The sequence below is a fragment of the Larus michahellis genome, chromosome 9, assembly GCF_964199755.1.
Source record: "Larus michahellis chromosome 9, bLarMic1.1, whole genome shotgun sequence".
In the NCBI taxonomy this organism is placed as follows: domain Eukaryota; kingdom Metazoa; phylum Chordata; class Aves; order Charadriiformes; family Laridae; genus Larus; species Larus michahellis.
The window spans coordinates 38,223,851-38,235,919 of record NC_133904.1 but is presented as its reverse complement, the minus strand read 5'-3'; the positions used below and the strand labels follow the sequence as shown (position 1 = coordinate 38,235,919).

At 48.0% G+C, this 12,069-nt stretch overlaps 1 protein-coding gene across 2 annotated transcripts in view; it reads right to left on the bottom strand.

The window, feature by feature from the left end:
• The window catches only part of LOC141748230 (synaptotagmin-like protein 2), a 36,680-nt gene extending 26,811 nt beyond the window's left edge, over positions 1–9,869 (bottom strand). The window contains exon 1 of one of the 2 annotated variants that reach the window (XM_074599932.1): positions 9,826–9,869. The gene's annotated coding sequence lies outside the window, so the exon portion shown is untranslated. Of the gene's footprint in view, positions 1–1,745; positions 1,762–9,825 lie in introns of those variants that run through there. The other variant, XM_074599933.1, reaches the window with a different exon arrangement.
• Between the last annotated feature and the right edge of the window lie 2,200 nt (positions 9,870–12,069).

Sequence of the window (12,069 nt, the reverse complement as noted above, 5' to 3'; positions counted from 1 at the left end):
GACAAAGTGTGACAAGCAAAAAGACAGTTGCACTCTCCTTCCCTCCTGCCAGTGGGAGACCCCTCCTAGATCAGGATTGCTCTCTGGCAACAAGAGAGTCATGAAAGAACAAATTGTTTGTGTCTGGATTAGCAGCATCTGCTTAAAGCCTGATGTCCACCGTGCAGAGCAAACTCAAGCTGCTCTCAGGTGCTGCACCACCACGATGCCCCAGTGCAGGGGGAGCAGCCCTGCTGGGTCCTGCACGTGTCAGGACAAAGCAGACGGGCAAAATGGATTATCATGGCTACAGGAAAGACCATAAAACTGAGCAGAGGAGCACACTGGATGTCCAAAGGACTTTCTTCCCTCTAACAGCTCTTCTGGGGAAGAGAACATGACAGAGATCGACTCACACGCCCAGCCATGTTGGCAAATGCTGGGTGTGGAGTGGCTGTGGAGACAAGCAGAAGCATGACCTATCATGTGGCATAACTGGCTGCAGCTCTTACTGTGATAACTTTCGATTTCTTGTGGCCGCCTCCCCAAGAAGAAGCAAATGCTCCGGCCACGGAAGAAGATCCATCACGGTGTGTTACGCCACGGAGCAGCTTGTCAAAGCCAGAGACCAAGCATGGGTGGGGAAGTGAGGCCTGTTCCGTTAGAACAGCACACTGGGATGTGCACATCTCATCTCCCAACTGATTTTCAGTGTCCAGCTTAAAAAAACAGGAAAGGCCATACACGGCTAGACTGAAGGTCCCTGTAACACACTAGCTTATCTTCAACAAGGGCTAGAGAGAGTATGGCGAGCCTCCTGCAAGGTACAGGGCAGGGACACCCTGAGGAAGGAACAATGTCCCTGCATTTCACTATTTTTCCAATTACTTTCTGAATTCACATTAATTTTAAGCATTTGCAATATCCTCAAAGCCCCCACAGTCCCACAGCCTCACTGTGCTATAAATGCAAAAGTGTCTGCCCTTATTTTGTTTTGACCTGCCACTTGCTTGCTTCATTTGATATCCCCAAGTGTTTTATTAGAAAACCCAGTGAGGATTACTCTGCATTCACCTACTCCACGCTGCTCGTTTTGCAGACCTGTGTCACAGCCAGTTTCTCTTCCAGAGGGAGGAAGTTTGTCGTTTGCTCATCCCAGGTGTTACTCAGGGAGTTTTGATCATTCCTCACGCCCTTCTCCGCCCCCCATCTAGCTTACTACAGAATGGCTGAGCAGTGTTTAGGTGCAAAAAGGCTTTTCCCAACAGCTGCAACCACTGTTATCTTCACCTGCCAGACTGGTTTTGCAGTGCCAGGAGAGGCGGTGGAAGCTGTGCAGGGCTGCAGCTCTGCAGCCGGGAGGGAGACAGGCACTGTCAGCCTTCACGTGGGGACAGCCAACGGCTCTGCCAACCCCTGGGAGAGCAGAGATCTCTGATCACCTGCAGAAAAGCTAAGGAGGATAATAACAAAACCAATAAACCTTCCTTTTTCCAGCAGCTTGGACCATGCAACAGCAAAGAGCAGTGACATTCAGGGAGAACAGCAGTCCCACATGGGCTGGAGCTGACAGCCAGGGAAAGGCCAGGTGCTGAGCACGGGTCCAGAGAGACTCCCATTTACACCAGCCGAGACATGGGAATTTGTGGCCTGTCTTAAACCTGCCCCTTTTCCCCTTCAGGAAAGCACCAAGCGGTGTGACGTGCATTTCCCTAGCACCAACCCAATACCCAACCACTAAAGCAAAGGGGCAAATAAACACCAACCTTTGTTCAGCAGCACAAAACACCCTCTAGCACGGAGCATACCCACACTGGGGCACAACCGAGCAAAAGCGCGTTTGGACAGCCCACAGCCTGGTCAATGCTCAGTTCCTCGTTCCTCGGCGCTTTGCAGCGTGTCCCCACACATGTGATCAAAGTCAAGTGCATTATCTGCATCGACGGTCCTGCCTCCTCTCACTCGGAGCCTGCTGGCCACGTAGGTCACGGGCATGCAGCTGTGCAAGCAAGGAAAAGCTTAAGAAGGAGTAGTTCTGGAGCGCTTTCCAAAATAAATAGTTTGACTAATCCCATGTAGGGTTTCTGCAGCAGTAAGAGATATTTATGAAAGAAGATATGTTACAGATCTCTCACCTGAATTAATATATCCTCTCTCTTCAAGCTTCTTCTTTTTATTACAGTGGAGAAAGGTGTTGTTCAGGGAGTTGTTTGGGTTTTTTAAGTAACTCTCTTTCAAATAGTTTTATCAGGTGAAAATTAAATGCCTGCTTAGCCTAGCAAGCATGACATATAGCCCCTTTTGGAAAGGCAGATGCTGAAGGGGCTGACGCCTTCTTTGTGCTGCATTTTCATTTTATTTCTGGGAGGTTAAACTCAGCTCCATCTCAAAACAGAATTCTGTTAATGCTTTTCATAACTAACCCGAGCACAAACTGCTCAGATGCACAGTACCAGCTCAGTGCTCTTGCTGTCATCTGCCTACAGACACGAATTATCTATAGACCATCTGCAGGGCACCCCAGTCTTTGTTCTGATTTCTCAGTGTGTACCTCTCCTTCCCAATGCTGCACGTCTTCCTCAGCGCTGGGATGTGCACAGGTTAATAATATACACCACAGGTCAAACAGATTTCATTGATTAAATGCTGCTTTGCATGCAGAGGAAGAGGATGAATTCAGGAACTTTAACATGCCAATTTGATAGTCAGGACCCACTAATGATGACAGTATTTAACACACCAATCTCATCACCTAGGTCAGCGTAGGACCATCCAGACCCACCTCGCCCTTTGAGACCTGGAGCTGCACATAGGTCCATGTAATAAAGATATGAAAACATCCCTACCCAAAACATAACAAAACCCGGAACAGATAATACTGATCTCACAAGGCTATTCATAGACAGATGAAAATAGCAGCAAGCCGCAAAGGCTGCTTGCCTCTGTCCATACCTCTTTATCACATATCCTGTCACAATGTAAGGAAATAACCTCCTTTTGCTTTACAATGTGTGGATGCTTCCCAGTACCCTTATTATTCAAGACAGCTCTTGTAGGGCAGGTCAAAACCGAGAGTAGCATTGTATCAAGAATGATGGATGTGGTCCTGGCACCCACAGTCACTGCAGTTCCCAATATATGCTGTAGTTAACAGTACCAGAAAGACTTAGTGCCCAAACTGTCCAACCTGTACAGAGTCTGTGATCAGCCTTGTGCCTCTCCCTCTCTCATGCTGGAGGATCCAGCCCCACGCTTCCTCCCATCTGATTTCTTCTGCTGTCAGTGCCACGAAATACAGAGGTATTGCCATCACTATTTTACAGGTAAAACACTGACAGCCATTATAATGCTTATAGGCATAATACTATGACATTTGATTGGTGTCCTTTACCAGTAGAGAAGAAATAAAAAGCAAACTACAGGATGGTCTTTCTCTTTGGGAAGGATGGGCTGAAAACCAGCACAAAACCTCCTGTCCACGGGGGCTGGACTGTGTGTCCCTGCCCTGGGTCCGGTGAAAGGGAGCAGTACAATCCCAGTTTCTACCCAGTGCAGGAGCTTGCCATCGGTTGCAGCCTGCACCAGCCGCAGCCACCAAGAGAAATGGCAGCCCTGGGCTGGGAAGCCACGAGCTGATGGGGCTGGCATGGCAGAAGGCAGCCAGATGTGTGAGTCTCACACCTGTGACAGCTCGACAGACGCAGGTGCTCCCTTTTACACACGGACAAGCCCCCAAGGTGCAATAATACAGACAGGAACAGTATTGCACAAGCCTACAAACATTGCTCTTTAAGTATCGAATTGTTGGGTAACAGCAAGTGCAGTCAGCGTGTAACCTTCACACTGAAACTCAGGTGTTCCTATGGCAGCCAAGGGCTGTCCCGCTGAAAAGGCACACAGCTGAACAGCCGACACCCCTACCCAGGAATATTCCGCCTCTGGGCGCAATCACACCACTAACCCTCCTTCTGTCTCTCTGTGCTCACATCTCCCCTCTCACTGTCATGAAACAAATATATAAAATACCCGCCTTTTAGTTAGCCATTGCAAAGCAAAGCTCCACAGCGTCATTTTCTCATAATTTGCGACGTGCCACTTGTAGCTATGAACTGTCTAGTCCTTCACAGACCTAGAGCAGCTGTGAGCTACAAGAACAGAGAATATATTTCATATAACTGTTTTCTGAAAAGCTATTCCACTGAAAAGGCTGTGGCTGTACTGTCTGAATTATATTTTGTCTGACTTGTCCCGGTGAAAGGAGATAAAAGAGCTCTACTGTCCCTACCCAAAAACCTCCTAAGCAACTAAGTCATATAGAGATGGCCTTCCAATGATAGACAGCTGATAGGATAAAGAACAACTTCACACAGAGCAGGCAATTGTGGTCTCCCAGAGCAGTCCACGTATAAATGCATCTCTTACCATTACACAGGGAATGTCAAGGCCAAATTCTGGCAATACCAGGCTGGTTTGGCCTCACCCATCTCCAAATACCAAAACTACTCAAGCTCAGCTAATCACAGACTTTACAGAGATTTTTCTCTATTCAGCGAGGGCTGTACGTGACACGATGTGCCATTCCCACCTCAGACACAAGGATGAGCAGCTGATGCCTACCGAAAACCACCACCGAGGGCAGCTCTGGCAGCCCCCGAGGGGCAGGCCGGGAGACAGCAGCTCTGACCCTAGCGATGGCTCTTCACTCCGATGTGCATCCCAGAACAAGAAATACCACTCAGTTCATTGTGAGTGCAGCCTCAGGTGGTTTCTCTCAGTTTCAGTCATTGTCTCACATTACACCTTCCAATAACGTTCAGCACGATGCAGAATCTCAGCTGTTTTATTAAAATATTTTTCCTCCTCCTCCCCCTGGGCAGCTTTAGTGAAGGACATCCATTGATCAAGAATGGCCTTGGGATGCTCTTAGGCACACAGGAATTGCAGGAATTTATCAGAGCAAGAAGGTTTCTAGCCCAGCCCCTTGAGAGCAGGCAGTAGAAGATATTTTAGAACAACAATACAATGCTAAGCCAAAAAACCAAGTAAACTCCCCTATTCAGTGCATGTGGGGAATGCATAATTGAGGAAATGTTCTGCTGACCACATCAGAAGCGGGTGAACTCTGCTCATTTGCACTCAGCCTCAGCAATACCACTGCTTACGAAGAAGGTATGAGCCCCAAAATATTACAGAAGGTTTTGTTAAGGCTGCAGCTTCCTTTTTTAAAGAATGATGCAGAAGGATTTTTCTCCCTTACGCATTTTTACCCAACGCAATTAACTGTCACACCAGTAATTATCTACACTGAACTCTAGCCATTTCCTTCTAGCAAGGAACTGCATGGGTGGAATTTGCATTACATACAATTTACTTCCTTTTATCCATTTTTAATTAAGTGAACCATCCTAGGGTAAACAAAAGACTGAATTTTGCAGTCCTAACCATTATTTCTTAGAGCCAGCACCACCAAAAAAAAAAAACCCAACCATAATCAGTGTGACTCAGACTCCTTAAGGTCGATAAGGCCTTTCACTGGTGATAAACTGATAATCCAACACTTTAGTTTAAATATTTGAGACTTCTGTTTATTTCATAGGTGGGGACTATTTGCAGATCTTGCAGGATGTAGTTCATTGTAATTCTGCAGACTGCCAGAACACAAATAAACAAGCACAACCGCCTGGGACACTGAGAAATCCTCTAATATCCCATTGAACAAGGATGGCCATGTCCTGGCTGCAGAAGAGGACATCCCAGCATTTCAGAGACCTGGCTACGTCTGTCACCCAGACAGACCCACTCTGCCTCCCTCCAGCCCCAGCGCAGGCGGGAGGTTTGGTAGAGGGAAGCGCTCCCACACCAACACTGAATGCACTTGGCTTTGGGGAGTGGGGCAGAGGCTTGCGCTGAGGCTTGTGCTAAATCTGCACTTACATCCTCAAGAAAATGGAATTTTAAAAGAATTTGCAAGCCTTCACCCCCAAGGCTTAGCTGTGAGCCAGTTTAGAGCTCCTCATGCTGTGTTCCTGCTGCACTATTTCCATCAGAGAAATATCCTGGTGTCCAGACTTCCATCTCAGCCAAAGGAGAAGTCACTTTATATCAGCTTTAAAGAACCCAGCTGTCCCGATAGCAGTGTTTTTAGATGGTATGAAGGTTACTTCTAAAAGCATCTTCTCAGCTATTAGACTTGAAAAGGCAACAACAAATAAATATACAGTAGTTACAAGTGAGAAATTACCAGCTTAAAGCTAGACCCTTGCAGGTGAAGGTTCCGTATTTAGACTAATCATCTCCCTGTCCCCGTTTGTCACTCACTCCTCCCTCAGAACCTGGATATTTTCAGTATGAAAAAGGGAGATGGAAGATAAGTTTTGTCTGAGTTCAAACAAAGGAACTGCAGGACTGGAAGAAGGAGAGAAATGCAACCACCCGTGAGAACTTCTGGCTTTTATTTCTGATCCTGAAAAATATTTGCTGACCTCAACTTTGCTTCCTTCCAAACATAATTTCTCCATGTTTGCCTCCAGTGGTGACATGTTATAAAATGCTTTCCTGACCCTGCCTGTTATGCCCCAGGAATACTGAGCTTGCCCAGTCGTCTGGAGCTGGTTAGGGGCCCGCAGAATCAGAAGCCATTTTGATGAAAAGAAAAAAAACAAAAACCCCCTGGTAACACAGTAACAGAAGTCAAAAATACATGGGGCCCAATTCCTTAGTACTCCTTTGCCTGCTCAGCTCAATGGCATGAGGCAGAGCCCGGTGCTAAAACCCATGGGACACCAGTGCTGTTTGTTTCAGGCACTTTGCATACTGAGGGATCCTTCCTTCCGGTCAGCGATCATTTTTAAGCCTCAGCCACACCTGGATGATTCTGAAGTAACTCAAATAGGAACGAAAGGTAACTGCAAAACAACAGGGTGCATCTCATCATCACTTAAAATGAGGTATAGTTGGAAGGTATAATTCCCTCCAGCATCTGGGAGTTCTGGAAACAACCTTCTAAGAAAGAATCTCCTGATCTGCAATCTCTGGTGTGTGATGCCAAAACACAGAGGGGCTACAGCCAGGGTCTGGGGTCAGCTCCCACATTATGAAAGGGGAGAAAAATGAAGCTCAAGTCAGTGCCTGATTTGGGAACCCCACCTTCTTCTCATTTCCAAGCATGCACTGAGGCCTGGATTGGTCTGTGCTGTGCCTGGTCAACTACAGTAATGCACGCTGCTTTAAATAAAGCTGGTTTACTTTGTCACCCTGAGATACAGAGTTGACTCCAGGGAGAGTAATCCCATTACTGAAGCTGCAACTTCACCTTCCTTCACAAATCTTGTTCCATGAGAAAACAAATTCATACATAGAAATATTTTTTAATAAACTGACCGCTTTTCTTCCAGGAAGATGATCTAGTTGAAGATATCTGATCTAGTTGAAGATGTCCCTGCTTATTGCAGGGGGGTTGGACTAGGTGACCTTTAAAGGTCCCTCCCAACCCAAACTATTCTATGATTCTATGAATAATGCAACTTTCCAATGCAAACACAAACTCAGTCATTAATTCACCTATTGGAGCCATGTATGTGCTCTAGGAGCTGGATGACTTGAGAAGGACAGGAGATATCTCTGGCAGCACTTGTTATCTACAATAAGAAAAAAAAAAGCACCCACTTCCACTCTCTGTCCCCTGCAGTGCTCAGAGTCAGGTGAAAGATCTTCTGTGTAAGTCTTCCCAGTGAAGGGTGATGTACAACACCCACAGACATGAGGAGGCTAATACTACCAGAGATGGGCAGTCTGAATTCACAAGGAAATTAATAACTTACTTAAATATATCAGATGCCACACTAATTTCATCACAAAGGCACAGTTCTCGTACTAGGTTTTCTCTAAAGAAGAAAGTTACAGTAGGTTAATGAACTACAGGCATGGCTATAAACAGATGTGCTTAAACTAGCACAAATCTGCATGTGGACATGGACTGTCTTTTAGTTTAGCTCAAGATAAAGTTTACTTAAACTCAAGTGAGAAATCCAAATACAGATTGCACCAATTTAATTAAATCACTAAAAATAAAATCAGTTTCAGATGATCATCTGGTACCGTTTTCTTGCACAGACAAGGTGCTTCTTCCATCTGTGCAACTCCATGAATACTTAGCAAATCTTGTGGGGAAGCGGGGAAGACAGACTCTTTGGATAAGAATAACAAGATCACCTGTACTGTTGACCAATGTAGTTTTATTTCTAGGTGCTCAAGCTGAATAAGATTTGGAGCTTTTATATGAGCAGTGACAACCATAATTCTGCCCAGGCATAACTGTATGATGATACTGTCACGTAAAACGCACAGTATACTGCAGAGGGGAGGACTCCTGCCCACTGACACCCCACTCTACCGACCGCTCTGCTTTGCAGTGCTACGTTCATCCCAGCAAGCTGCCGGTCTCTGAGGAGGCAACAACCCGGGCTGAACCCGCTGGAGCAGGGCAAGCTCCTTCCACTGGACACCCAGAGCAGCTGCCAGCCGCATGTAGCATCCTCCGTGGGTGAGCTTTGCTGAACTGTTGTCCTGATCCCACCTGTCTTCTCCCCTCCAAGACAAACTGTACCACCATTAGGTTTAGCTTGCAAAACAGTTACTTGATTTTGATTCAAGAGTCACCAAGGGTGACCAAGGCTTTACTGCCTGCTGGCACCCCAGGACAGCCATGTACTCCTTTCAACTTTGTTGCAAACATTTATTATTGTTCTTTCTACCCCCCTACATCTCTGAAGTGTAAGGTAACAATATTGATCTAAATGCAATCAAAGCAAGCCTGCCGTACAATGAACACTTTGTCCACATTGTGCCATACTGTGCAAGGACTGCCCCTTTCCCAGTGAGCGAGACCCATTAAAGGGACATGATTTATGAGTTCATGAGGAAAAAAACAAGTTCACGCTTCAGTTGCAGAATTGTGCGGGAAAGCAGAAACTTGGGTCCCCACGTGGAGCTTCTCAGATCTTCTGCCAAAGGTGGAACAAGGAGGGAGAGAGAGGAGGAAGGGGAAAGGAGATGGGTTCAGCCCTCTTAACCAACTGCTCCTGGACTGCTGACACCCTCACAGAGGTTTCACAGTAGATCTCCACCATCCTGATCATACCCCATGGTCTGCCCTGGGGGCAGAAACGCAGGGGACACAGAATGGTCTGTAAGGTTGCTGGGGAGGATAAGCTCCATTGCAAACTATTTTATTTTAAAAAATATTCACTACCAAAGAAATCCAAGAAAGACATAATAAATCAACAGCAGTTGTCACAGGTTACCGTAGCTTATACAACAGCAACGATCACACCAGAGAGCAGGGAGCAGAAATTAATAAATGCTGCTCTTGTTGCCATGCCAACTATTTACAACAATGAAGGATGCATAAGGAAGTAAATAAAACCAGGCTGGGGTGGGGGGCTATGGCAATAGAGCCAGAAGAGCAGGACAAGTCGCAGGGAGGTGACACTTTGCCTTCCGGGCTCTCACAAGTAACTTTACACGAAGCGGGGCCGCAGTAACACCCAGCGCGCCGGGAGGCACCACCGTGCCCCTTGTTTGACAGGGTCACACCGAACGCCCCACGCCGCCGCGGGCCCACGCGTGCCCGCCGGGAGGCCGTGCGGGTCCCACCGACGGCAGGTCCGGCGCGGGGCACGGCTGGCTCCGCCGGCTGCTCGCCTGGCTACCAGCCCTGCGGCTCCCCGGGCCCCGGCGGGAGGGTACCTCAGCCGCCGTCCAACCGCCTGCCGCCGCTGTCCCCGCACTCCCGCCCCCGCGCACACGGGACAGACCCGGCACCGGCGCAGCCCCCGCAGCCCTTACCTGCCCTCGGCGGCGCGGGGCGGCCGGCGGGGCGGGGCCATGCCCGGGGGCGGGGTTATTCCCGCGGGGGGCGGGGCTATCCCGCGGCGGGGCGGGGCCGTGCCCCGTCGCGGGAGGCAGCACCGCGGAAAACCCGGTGCGGAGCTGGCAGCAGCGGGAGCGGGAGCCGGGGCTCGGGCGGGTTGGCGGGCGCTGCGGGCAGGTGACGGTTTGGGAGGGAGGATGAGACTGGGCGTCCTTTCAATTTGCCCAACTATGTTTTTTCCTTATTTTATATTTTGGCTTGTAAAGACAAGGTAACTAGTCCCACCCTTGGCACAGCCAGGAGAGGACTGGCCTGAGAGGCGTGTTAGGAGAGGTGTAAGGCGTTAGGAGTGGTGTAAGGCGTTAGGAGTGGTGTAAGGCGTTAGGAGAGCAGGGGTAGAGCTGCCTGCCCTAGCCCCAGCGCTCTGGGTGAGGCAGCCCTATGGTGTGCATCACCCACAGCATTGTCTGTCACGGCTCCCAAGCATCTCCTCTCGGGACGGCAGGGTTGCCAGCTTCTGAAACAAACCCATCCCTCTCCCCTCGGTCGGCATCTGAGGGGTAATGGAGAGGGATGCTGGGGTCCAAGGCGTATTCTAGTCTTCAACTCGGGCAGACAATGAAGAGCAACCCCCCCCCAAGCCCCTGAGGCTTGGCTTCAAACCTGAGCCAGCAAACATTAAGCTCTGCATTAGGACTTGAAGGTACATTCCCAGCAATTACAGTTTATTGGGATTCCTACATCTGTGCTGTTTACCCCTTCAATGTATTCTAGACCCATGACGTTGCTCTCCATCCCTCTCAGTGCCCCACCGGTCTCCGTCCCCTCATGTCAAGGCAAAGTCACCAAGCAGAGAGACACAAGTGACAGTAACAGATCTTAGGCAGGGAGGAGAAACCAAGAGGCTCCAGGAAACCTAGGGAATGCCCCTGTCTTGCTAATTTGGGACGTGGCAGTCTACAACACGCCAGTGCCACATTAAGAAAAATAAATACAATGCAGCTGTGAAAGGATTTAGCAGCCAGGCGATAAAAGGGCAGGGAGAGCAACACGCAGCCATCATGCAGTGCGTGCTGTCCCAACCAGCTGCAGAGACTACAACTCCCGCGGTTTCCATCCTCTACAACAGATAAGGCTGAAGATAAGATCAGTCACACAAGAACTCAGTTTCTGCTAAGTGTTTGCCTGCTACACACAAACTCTTTTACACGACTGTCCCTATTTTAAAGATGGAGAGATGAAGGATGCAAAGTGAAGCACCTTGCCCCAAAGTCCAGTTTGTCCCCAGCAGCACCACTAACTCCTTCACAAGTTCCGGTCCTGAGACGAAACCCATTGGTCTGCCCAAAGACATGCTGCTCCTGGGTGACCCTCAAATGCCTCTGCAGCCCTAAGCCTCTATACAATGGAATTAAAGTATTTTTTTGAAAAGAGGGACATTAAGAGTTCAGGACGTAGGAATATTTGCATTGGAGTATTTGCTTTCCCACTGTAAGTGCTCATTTCCAGCTGCAGTAAAACAGAATCACTCAAAAGATCTCAATTAGCTGAGATAAGTTCAGTGCATTTCCTCCAGCTGGGGTAAACCGAGACCTGAGGACACAGAGACAGCTCTGCCGACAGCCTTCAGCTCCTTGGCTTACTCTTTTCAATGCTGCCTTTAGGCTATAAAGTGGGGCACTGGCTTTGAAGGCAAATAGCCAGAGTCTTACTCCTGACCTTGCCATTAACTTCATGTAATGCCGCAGAAATTACTTAACTGTTGTATATCTCAGCTCCAGTCAATGGCAATAACACTAAAGCCCGCTGAGATCAGTAAGAGCACTGTGTTATTACTGTAACTTGGCTTAGATGCTCAGAATCCATTTTAGGGTTTCAGCATCACATTAATTAGTGCAAACTGGATTCTGCAGCTGTAGGAAGAATTTTGATATGAGGATTATTGCTTGGATTTGTAGCGCGTGCTTTCACATTTTTATCTAGGCACCTTAAACCCAGGCCATTATAGCCTATGCCTGATAATGGGTGTAAAATTACAACCCTAAGGCATGCAGTAAACTTACGAAGTGATAGACATACAAAGTGTCCAAACATCACTATGAGTTTGAATTTCTGGGTGCTGGAGAGTGAACGCCTCTGCATCAAGTGAAAGAAGGAACAACAGCTTAGTAAAGGCTTTATTTCTGGCCAGTTCTGTTCAGCGATAGAGAAAAATGTGA